We start from the raw sequence: 12,246 nt of genomic DNA on the forward strand, positions 1-12,246 counted from the left end.
AGTCTGCCTCTTTGTTGGTGGCGCTCTTGTTGTCTGCTTGGTTGGTAACCAGGAGGAAATGCGGAGCTGAGAGGGGGCTTAAAACGTTCAGTTTCAACGGTGAGTAAATGTTATTATAATGAATTGCTAAATAACGAATAGTTGACTTACTGTTTTACTAATTTAAATAATTGTTATTGGTTCGTGTTTGGAAAGTCAAACGAAACAGCGGTCAGGGAAAGTTTGAGCTGTTTTTGGTCACATAACGATATTGGTTGATAGCAAACCGCGCACAAGTTGTTCATAAGCAAAAGTGTACATAAAACACTGCCGCGTTCTCGGTACGAAAACATAATTAACGATACCGGTGTCTTAGCTTTTTCATATTTGTATAACTACTTTGACTGTCTTATTAGTGTATCGTGGTGACATCAGTAGCAGGTGCCGTTCATTATAATCAGACGCTGTTAACGTAGTCACATCCCCCACATTTGATTCGTCACAAAAAAACATTATACTTACTGTAGCTGTCAACAATAATTTATAATACAAACGATGGAAACAGATGCAGTTATAAAGCAGAAGCATCTATAGTAACCAGTGTAGTGTTATTTTTTGGTACGCGTTAAAAAGTGGTACACAACGTTGAAGAAAAACAAAAACACCACTACCGAATTAAAAAAAAAAAAAAAAAAAAAAAAAAAAAAAAGAGAATCCCCACCAGACACACATTGCACTATTACTCGGGGTTTGACTTCATGATGTTGATAAAATATTGTTTTACACATGTTAAATATATGAACGAAGTGATCATAAACTGCTTCCATAGCTTTTGACAAAATGTAGGACAAATAACAGAATGTCAAGAAAGATTAACCGTTGACATCGTTTCCTGTCTAATGGACAGCCAACAGACTATTTCTCATAAAACTGCGTCGACTTATTTTCGAACTGCAATATTTGTATATGCCACCCAAATAAACGCAGCTACAGCTGATTTTACGCATCCAGGTGCATTTATAAAATTACAGGTAGGCTCATCGATGGACAAACATCTTTTATATTATATTGACTTTAGTTTGGTCTGCCAAGGAAGTTATGATCTTATGCATAAATAAATCAAAATATATAAAACAAAAATACACAAAGAAGCAAAATAGAAAAAAAAAAAAGATTTTGCAATACAAGTTTCTTTATTGCTGGGAGTATTTATGGCTGTCACTTGCATTTTAGCAGTTAATGGAACCCAGAGACACAATTTGCCAGAAGTAGTCTGTGCTGTGGATATGCTTTAGGGATGCATGTCTTGGCACTAAGTTGGAAGTTACTCAATTTAAGACACTGGAATTGTAGCAAGAATGCCATATGCTTTGCAGAGAGGTGAATGTCAAAGGTGCATGTAAGAAAGCAATATAATTATGTAATTCTACATACTTAAGTATTCTTCGATTCCATCCAATTGGAAAACTGATCTTGTTTACCTGATGCGCTCTGTACTTATCAGGTAAGCTTTATTTTGGCTGATAAACTGAAAATTAATCTTCAGTGTTACAGTAAATGGCCATGCTCTTGACCAGAACTGTCCGTTGGGTTAGTGCATTGTTTCTGTGAGGTTCCTATATTGTTAAGAGGAGGCTTGTAAGTAAATTGTCCAATTTACTGGTTCAACAAGCAGTTTGTTTGGTTACAGAATCTCTGCCTTAGATGTATTACCCAAAGATACTACAAATACAAATGAATTCAGAGAGTTTTATGCAAGGTACTGTTATCACTGCAATGTGTGAAATCCTGTTCTCCACAAGTCTGCAGCTTTATTTAAGCATTGTAAAAACATTTAAGCATGGCATGTCTACAGTATAGGCTAATCCTTCACTGACTTATAGAAAAAGTTCCATTATATATTATATATATTATATATATATATATATATATATATATATATATATATATATATATACACAGTGTTTTGAAAAAGTGTTCAGCCCCCATCCCTTTTTTTCATATTTAAGAGTCTCACAGCCTGGGAATTTGATGCATTAGATTGTGCAACTCGCAAATAAAAATTCCCATTCTTCTTCAGTGCCCCCCCAAAAAAGAAAGAAAATAGTAAACAAAATAAATTAAAAAACTGAAATGTCATCATTTAAGTATTCACCCCCCTGGGTCAATACTTGGTTGAACCACCTCTGGCAGATATTACAGCCAGTAGTCTTTTCGGATAAGTCTCTATTAACTATGCACACCATTATGGAACAATATTTGCCCATTTCTCCTTGCAAAATTGCTCAAGCTATGTCAGGTTTGTTGGGGAACAGTGATGGACAGCAATTTTGAGGTCTTGCCACAGATTTTCTTGAAACATTCATATTTAGACTACTTACTGAGTTTCAATAACATCAGAGTCTGTGGGTAGCATATTGCCAGAAAATTGAATGAGCAGACATGGAATAACCCTGTCATCTTGCTTCAAAAAGAGTTTAAAGTGCCATTACCAAACACCAGTACAACAAAATTGACCACTATGACTAAACCACGGCTACAAAATCAGATTTTTTTTTTTTTTTTTTAATAAAACATAAATGGAAGATTTAACAAAGTGGGGAGCAGTAATTCAGTTAGGATGAAGTCCAGAAATGCTTAGGTCTTTGGTGTTGTAGATTATATTACCATAGAACCAAGATTTCCAAGGATATGATTCACTATGTAACACAGTTTTTGTTCCTGGGTAGTAAGTGTTATTTCCTAATTGCTTGTGCTTCAAAAGTATAGAAAATGGCTATTATTCCCCACAAACTTTGCTTTTGTGACCAGGACAGTGATATTTCAAAATATCACTATTTCCAGTGGGAAAATGGGAAAATGTGTGTGTGACAGGGTCTTCCTCGGGTCACACGCGTGGGTAGCCGCTGTTCAAGCATACAGAGAGACAGAGGCTGGTGTTGAAACGCCGGCACAGGCGCGCAGGATTTATTAACAACAAAAAGAAAGTGAAAGTAAAATAAAGGCGGTCATGTGACGTTACCAGCGATGGTAACGCACAGAGGACAGATACAGAAAACCGTACAAAAAGTGCAAAATAAAACACAATACCCCAAACTATAACTCAAAAGGTGCCGTGAAAACGGCAGGCCTTGCAGCAGCCCCGATCACAGCGATCAACATGCTTTTATACTGACGCTCCGCTGAGACACGCCCACCTGCCTGCTGGAACAGCTGATTGCTTTCAGCTGCTGCTCCACGCAGACGGGTAATCGTCCCCAGCGGAGCGCCACAGCAGCTAAACAATTAAATCAATATTAACAATTAACACAAAAACATACAATAAACTACATATTCCATTGTGCAAGGCTTACGCTTTGCCACAGTGTGTCTTTTCGTTCACATAAAAAGTCAGAAAAAAACATATGAATCCAAATTAACATGTATTTATACTAAAGTAATACAAAGATGACTACAAAAGATTTAGAAGCGAGTAGTTTTTCGAGATAAATACAGTATAATTGTAAATCTCGAAAAACTACTCACTTCTAAATCTTTTGTAGTCATCTTTGTATTACTTTAGTATAAATACATGTTAATTTGGATTCATATGTTTTTTTCTGACTTTTTATGTGAACGAAAAGACACACTGTGGCAAAGCGTAAGCCTTGCACAATGGAATATGTAGTTTATTGTATGTTTTTGTGTTAATTGTTAATATTGATTTAATTGTTTAGCTGCTGTGGCGCTCCGCTGGGGACGATTACCCGTCTGCGTGGAGCAGCAGCTGAAAGCAATCAGCTGTTCCAGCAGGCAGGTGGGCGTGTCTCAGCGGAGCGTCAGTATAAAAGCATGTTGATCGCTGTGATCAGGGCTGCTGCAAGGCCTGCCGTTTTCACGGCACCTTTTGAGTTATAGTTTGGGGTATTGTGTTTTATTTTGCACTTTTTGTACGGTTTTCTGTATCTGTCCTCTGTGCGTTACCATCGCTGGTAACGTCACATGACCGCCTTTATTTTACTTTCACTTTCTTTTTGTTGTTAATAAATCCTGCGCGCCTGTGCCGGCGTTTCAACACCAGCCTCTGTCTCTCTGTATGCTTGAACAGCGGCTACCCACGCGTGTGACCCGAGGAAGACCCTGTCACACACACATTTTCCCATTTTCCCACTGGAAATAGTGATATTTTGAAATATCACTGTCCTGGTCACAAAAGCAAAGTTTGTGGGGAATAATAGCCATTTTCTATACTTTTGAGGCATAAGCAATTAGGAAATAACACTTACTACCCAGGAACAAAAAAAAAAAAAAATGTTACATAGTGTTATGGAGGGTTTACAGTGGCTCTCAAAAGTATTCACCCCCCTTGGACTTTTCCACATTTTATTGTGTTACAACATGGAATCAAAATGGATCTAATTAGGAGTTTTTGTCACTGATCAACACAAAAAAAAGTCCATAATGTCAAAGTGAAAAATAAAATCTACCAATTGTTTCTAAATTAATTACAAATATAAAACAGAAAATAATTGATTGCATAAGTATTCACCCCCTTTGCTATGACACACCTAAGTAGGCTATGGTGCAACCAGTTGTCTTTAGAAGTCACATAATTAGTTGAGTGGAGTCTACCTGTGTGCAATTAAGGCGTTTCACATGATTTCAGGTTAAATACACCTGTCTCTGGGAGGTCCCACAGTTGGTTAATACATTTCCTAATAAAAACTAGGAATAAGTTTCTTCAAAAGCACCAGTCAGGGGTACGATACAAGAACATTTCCAAGGCATTGAATATCTCCTGCACAGTAAAGTCTATTAAAAAATGGAGAGAATATGGCACAGCTGTGAATTATTCCCAGTTTGTAAACTAGTTTTACTGTTATTATTAATTTCTTAGCAGACTACCTTACAGGGCAAAATATCACAAGACACTAGAACACATTGGAGATCAACTCTGTATGTTCTTCCTAATTACATTTGGATTGATTTCTTAAACATCTTACACAATTACTGTGCAAATCCGGCTGTGCAAGGTCACACCATTAGCTCTGTCTGTGAACTGCTGACTTCATAGCACTTTAAGTTGTTTCTGGAGGTCCCCAAGGTATCTAGCCTCTCCTCATTATGCCCCAGGACTTTGGAAATTATTTATAGAGGAGTACGGAATCATAACATTTGTGAATTTATGGGAGTCCTCATTTATGGAACAGTTATGTCATTATTTATTTCCAGAAAGGCCTTTAATAAGCAAAGTTGTTCATAATCCTGTAATCACCCATATGGAGAGCCTGTCCTGCTGGTCTGCAAACTGTGATGACTTTCAGTTTACTCTTTCTAAGATGTGGATTCTGACAGCATGCAAGTTTGTATGATAAGGTGGGTCATAACATGATTGACATACAACGTTCTCTTAATCCACTCTGTCCGGCCCAGTTTAATGCAGCTGATCATATACAAATACTTAATTCAAAAGATACCAGATTGAGTGGTTAAGTTCCCGAAACTAATTACAAAAGTCATGTGTTTCATCATGTTTTAGCTTAAAGCAAATAGTTCCTCTAAAATTTGAGTGAAAAATGAGTGTTAAGTTATGGATACTGTGTGAATTGGATCAACTGGGATTTGAAACATCTGCTATTTAAGGGTTTCTACTGGCTGACTGTTGAACAAATGGGATTGTTTGCGCTGGAGGCGATTAGGACTAATCATGATTGGTCCAGTCTGATAGATTTGGACATGTTCAATTTCTCTGTCTCTTGTTAAGGTTGTTTTATGTGTCCACCCTGCCTCTTCCAGTGGAGCTACTGACATATCAAGTGAGGATTAAGTTAAAGGGATGTTTTTATATCTCTGTTTGTATTCAATTTCCATATTGTTTGAAGTGAAGCCAAAAAATGATATCCGTATGACTTGATTAAAGGGTACTCATGCGAAATAATCATCTATTCTCCTTTTGCCTGGACAGGTATTGTTGTGTGGAGAACTTCACCATTTTAATGTGTTGCAAGTAAATGAGAGAATTTCCGTTAAGTGATTTCCTGGCATTATCTATTTCAATACCTTCTATGTAGTCTCATAGAAGGTATTGAAGTAATGGTAAATGAAGTAATCTTAAATTAGCCAAGTCATTCACGTTATAGGTAACTGTTTAAACCCATGCATGCCTGTTCTACCAGATTAAGGTGCTTTCTTCTTTTTTATTGGCTACATAGTCACAATGTGCTGAACTTAACCCTTTTAGTCATGCTAATTAAATACAGATCTATAAAGCCTAAGATTTGTGACATTTGACAAGTAAATTTTTGAAAGGATAAAAAAAAAATGATGGTAAATGGTTACTGTGGAAATTTACGGTTTTGGGGGGTTGTCTTGCAATAAGAACTTCCCATCCTTTTAAAATCCTGTCATTTTAATTTAAATGTCTATTTTATTGATGCTAAATGGTAACCCTAACCAGGGAAGCAAATTAAAACACAGCTGTGAGAGTGGGAGGTGAGGGAAATCATACACATTCATAGTAATAGCCAGGAAAGAGAGGATTAAAACATCAATAGGTTGTGTCCATGGCATAAATCCAACAGTTTTAAATCTGGGCCAAGATTCTGTCGAGTAATAAATGGCTTCATTCTTGGATAATTCTGTGCTGTATCATTTATGATATTTGTTTATCACATGATCTCTTAGCTACGTCTGTTGTAGATCCTGAGAGACCTGGCCTATAAAAATAAGTAAATGAAATGTATTTAAACTGACACATTATATATACAGATCCACACTGAAATAATTTATCGAATAATAAATGAATAATGTTGAAGCATGCGTATAGCGTATGCAAGTAATTTGATGGATTTCAGTTTGTTTAAAGAAAGACATTGCAGTTTCAGATTGTTTAATGTAAGTCTAATTCATAAATGACGGTGACCTACAGTAAGCTTAAATATCAAACTATTAAATGGTAGGTAACCAAAAAATGAACAATAATTATATCTACGTGAAGATAAGACTCCCCAGTCCATTTATATAAATCTCAATGATGAACAGAGTTTGTCAACATGTCGAAGCTGCATGATACAGAGGATGTTGCTACTATACTACTGTCGAAGGCCAGTCCATCCAAAGTTGTTTTTCGGTATCATTTACTGTGTTTGTAGCAGGGAGAATGCGAGCCCTGGTTGTAAGTAGTTAAGAAAAGCACCATGTTCCAGAAAGCTTTCTTATTGTGAAACACCGTGACTCGGAGGGCATTAAAGGGTTTCTTGATATTATCCGACTCAGTAAGAACCAACAGATAGAAGGCTGAATTAGCTTGACTTGTTCCATGATCAAGAAAGCAAGGTTTAATGTACAGGCTGCAATTGAATCATTAGAGAGCCTTTCAGTTTTTTTTTTTCCCTCTTTTAATGTATGCCCTCTGCTGTATACAGGATATCTTTGTACTTTTTGCATTTGTCAGTGAAAGACAAATCAGTCTTGCAATAGCCTGTAGCCAAGATTATTAAATTCCTGACAGGTGCATTTTGAGTCTCTACAAACAAGGGGTGGAGTGCATTTTTGTTTATTGGTTCTAAATGTCTAGATGCATTTGTTTTTAGCGATTACTCAGGCTTCTAAAATATCTTTGTTTGTGTGAGACATTTCATACATATGTTCCAGGGTGTAAAGTTAAGGCTTTTTTTATGAAATAAAGTCACCATGCAATTTCTGAAGTTACACATTGAGCAAAAGCTTTATTAACTTTTTGTCCCGTATATTCTGGGAAAGTGCTTTTAGCCCAGCTCTTTTTTTTTTTTTACTGAATTTGACACGGTCTCCCAGGCTACTCATAGTTTTCTCAATATAAATGTTTAATCAATAAATGTGAGTGTGCTATAAGTTTGACCCTTCAATGATGATTCTTTATTATTTGAAAATGTGTTTAAACTTTATTGAATTATTAGGCTACTAGTAGCTGAAAATATAAAGCTGCATATTATGTTAAACTTATTACTTTATAAATGTTTTCATTTTTCAAAAAAAAAAAAAAAGTTTGTGTAGTAGCCTGAACATTTTAATCTGATTTCACCACCAGTTTCACTGACAAGTTGTTTGAAAATATCAGTGGAAGGTGTGTGATTGTCGCAGCTCCCTCAATGTGGAATAACATGGAGATAACAGAACAAGGAACTATAACTGAAGTTTGAACTTGTGCTTTAGTAAGGAGCTTGTCTTCTCAAAACAGGTCAATCGATCAAATATATATATATATATATATATATAACACACACAAAAAAAATTAAAAATGGTTACTTAAGATTAACACGTCACGTTGCATTAGGCTGCAGTTGCATAGTTTCAACTAGCAATCATAGGCTTTGTTCATTTTCTATGTGGTCTAATAGGAGCAAGTTGTTATTACTTTGTGCGTGTAGGGCGGGGGGGTGTATGTGTTAAGAAATAGGTTTTAAATCCATTGAAGTAGAACAATAGAGGTTGTCAATTGGGAGAGCATTCCTCCACTAAAAAGCTCTTCTGTATGTCGCAATACTTTAAAGCCTGTCTGTCCAAATTAACTGAATGCACAATTCTTTTTGAGACTGCAGATAAGCTTTCAGCCAATAGAGGCACTCCGTAATACAATTTGCCAAGCACAGATTGCTGTTTAACGTGTTATAAAAGGCATCCACTCTTTGCTCTACAGTAATGCAGTGCACGTAATGTACAATAATAACAACTTCAGGAACAACGGAGAGATGAGATGTCAGTTTGTGAAATGAGAGCTTTTTTTCTTGATCTTAAGGAGGAAATCAATGCATGAAACTTAATATGGTGAATAGCAAGTCTGGAAGCATTTCAATAGAGCTGTTAAGGCTCAGTGTTAAAATATCACACCTTTTAGCACACTTTATAAATTATTACAGGAAGAGAAACTTAATCCTCTTCACATTCAACATTTGTCCCATAGCAAACTTGGTTATGGACTGTAGGTTTAGTGGAAAACTGTTGACCCACGAGTAAGAAGTAGTGGGTTTAACCATCTGTGTTCAGTCAATTCTTTGTCTCAGAGGTCAGCTTTTCTACCCTCCATATTTGGGTTGGATTCCAAATACAATATATACTGGTCAGTTGCATTGCTAAGAGCAGTGGAAGATTTACATTTATTTTCTAGGATAGTGGTTGCACATTTAAGCTTGTGGCTAGTTTTTCTATTCCTGTTCAGTGTACACGAAATGAGATTCCTGCTCTGCTTTTTTTGTGCCATTTATTTTAAACCGCAACTGCTTTTGACGTCATGTCCCAAACCCTAAGATGTAATTTCTGAAACAATCGAATCTGAAGCCTGGCTCCCACAAACAACTTCACTAATCAAAGTGGCGGTCCATTGACTATTTGGCCACCCACCATTTACTGCCTCTGAAAAGGCTTTGTGACTTAATGATCCACCATTACTCATTAGCTATGAATCAATGGATGGAACAGACTTGGTGTAAAGTCTAGGTGATTCAGCAGGTGAAAATTGGGACAAATTAGCATTCTCTTTGCCTTTTTTTTAGTAAATAAATACAGCAGCTGAACAGGTTTAAAGGCACTGCTGCAGTGACACAGTAATGAGCAGTGAAAGGATGCAGCCTCCATACATGCAGGTTATTTAAAAGATTCATGTGTATCCTTTATACTTGGCCAGTTATAAGCCTAGTAGACAAGTTTATGGTTTCTCACCCACTATTTCTTGTCCGTCCCAAAGAAATATGTGCAGAGTTAAGATTTAAGTATTTAGAACCCAAGTTGTCAAAATCCAGATGCAATTCAAATGCCAATTAATATCTTGTAACAGGGGTGTTCTGTTACTCTGCAGGTATCCAATGAGAGACACAATTTGCATTTGAAAACGCTGCTCTGGCGTCCAGGTTTTATTGATGGCAGAGGTGCAGGCAGTTGCAGTGGTTGGTGGCCGCCACTAGGGTACCAGCAATAGCATCCCTAGTGTGGGAGAACTTCCACGAACATAATGTACATCATTACAAAAATGCAAAACAAAACCGAGCTATAAAAATAAAGGTGGCCAAGCTCCAGGCCATGTGCTGCTCCCACTAAAAGGGAGGTCCTGCTTCAGGAACCTTCCCCCTGCATAAACTAAATAAACTTTGGTAGGATTAAAAATCCACTGAAATACACCCTACCTGTTGTCCTAAGGCTCTCAGTTAAACACACAGTGGTCCTAGGCTTACCCTGGTTCCACATGCAGTCATGAGGGTTCTCCTTCACCTCCAAGCTTGCCAAAGGAAGGACAAACAAAGAAGAACCAAGAAACTGGTTTTGCAGCCTCTTTTTAAAGGCAGGTGACCAGGGCTAATTGATTGTCAATTCTTCAATTGACACCTGGCCACCTGCTGCACAATCTCTTCAATTAGAGAGGTAGCGGTGGAGGGGGTGGTCTAATCTCCCATCACTGCCATATCTAATCAAACAAAAAGACTTTCTTATGTGCAAATCAAACAAAAATATATTCTTCACAGGGGCAGGGCCTCAACACTGCGACCTTTCTTTTAAGCTGTTTATGTAGAATTTATGTAAAAATATAGTGAACAATTACATTGACACTAGTAACTTTTAAAAATGAAGTGTAATTGGAACTGATGTGCTGTAATGAGGACATCATTTTGATTCTCATTAATTAATTTCACCAATAAGTTGCCACCAGTTCCATCAAAGCATTACACACAAAAGACAATATTCCTCCGTCCAGAAGAGCAACCACCAAGAAAAGGTGTTAAAATCAAGCCTCGCTCAGGACAACTGGAAGCTGCTAGAGACTGGAAGATGCTGGCAGATGTTGGTCAACGGCTTATTTTTCCACCTGAGATTGCCACCACTAACCTTCGACCAGACATTTTCTTGTGATCTGGATCAGCACGCCTTGTTCGTCTGGTAAAGTTAACAGTGCCATGGGAAGATGCTGTGGATGAGGCGTATGAGAGGAAGAAATTTCGGTATGCTCAACTAGCTGATGAAGCGGAACAGCGAGGATGGAGAGTCCGAGTTTACCCAGTGGAGGTGGGTTGTTGAGGATTTGTGGCACACACTACAACCCGGTTTCTCAGAGACGTCGGGTTCAGAGGCCAAGAGTTGCGTCGCACAGTGAAGTACTTATCTGAAGCAGCAGAAAGGAGCAGCGACTGGCTGTGGTTGAGATGGAAAGATTCTGGATGGGGATCTCAAGCACAATAGAAAGAATGCAACGCTGATGTACAGGTAAGTAAGCTGGGCTGAGCTGAGTGGGGGATGTGGGGGATGTAGGGGGGTGATGCTGGGATGCAACATCTACTCATGTAATGGAAATCAGGGATTCATGTATTATTATGTAGAAACCAGAAGCAACATCTCTGCCTGTGTATTCTTCTGAGGTTCACTTGCAGTTCTCCAGCACAAGATGGTAATGTTGCACTGGTTTATTTGTTAGTTAATACGTTCTGTGTACCGGATTTTGTCAAATTACAGATGAATTACTTTAATCCTCTGTTTTTCCTTCTCTGTTGAATCAGTGGTGTATCTGAATTTAATTCAATTTTAGAAAAAAAAAAAAAAATCAATCTTCTTTGCTTCCCTTTTCAGTTTTTAAATAGCGTGGCCATTTTATTCATTTATTTTTTAATCCTGCTGTAAGCTGCTTATAAAAAAATAACTGCTTTTTGGTAATGGAGATGTTGATAGGAAGTGTGCATTTTGTTTTACGGTACATTTGCTTTGATTTATTCTACTTTGTGAATAAAATCATTAGTTTAAAAGTTGCAAACTGGCTTAAGGTTTTTCAACAGCCCTATGGGAAAGGCAGCAAAGGCAGCTAAATCAAATTGGTATGCATTTGTAATACAGATGGCTGCTTTACTCATGTTTGAGGGTCAGGTTGTATTCTTGTTAAATATATGAATGATTTAGAAACATCTTGATTTGATTATACACTTTCACTGTAATACATACAAAGACTAATTTATCTTATGTTTGTCCAGGTACTAAACTGCTGGTAGTGTCAAGCAGTTTAGTCAATGTCATAGATTACTTGCTGGATAAAGTTATACCACGGTATTGGACATTTATATATTGTCTTAATATCATTTTATAGAAGTTTGTTACTACATTTTAACATGTTAAATATAATTGGTAACAATAACTTATTACTGTTACTGTGACTGTCGACTAAATGGCTGAGATCTATATCCTTCAGGCTATATCTTGGGAACATCTAGTCCTTATTTGATTAAACCTGAAGTATGCCTGCTCATGTGTGTCCTCGCAGTTGTAATACGAACGCTA

General features: G+C 37.2%; 1 protein-coding gene across 14 annotated transcripts in view; it reads left to right on the forward strand.

The window, feature by feature from the left end:
- The window catches only part of LOC121295452 (ecto-NOX disulfide-thiol exchanger 2-like), a 114,826-nt gene continuing 102,580 nt past the window's right edge, over nt 1-12,246 (forward strand). For 13 of the 14 annotated variants that reach the window (XM_041220074.1, XM_041220085.1, XM_041220075.1 and 10 more), the window contains exon 1: nt 1-99. The gene's annotated coding sequence lies outside the window, so the exon portion shown is untranslated. The remainder of the gene's footprint in view (nt 100-12,246) is intronic. The other variant, XM_041220076.1, reaches the window with a different exon arrangement.

Source organism: Polyodon spathula, chromosome 20, assembly GCF_017654505.1.
Source record: "Polyodon spathula isolate WHYD16114869_AA chromosome 20, ASM1765450v1, whole genome shotgun sequence".
Lineage (NCBI taxonomy): Eukaryota > Metazoa > Chordata > Actinopteri > Acipenseriformes > Polyodontidae > Polyodon > Polyodon spathula.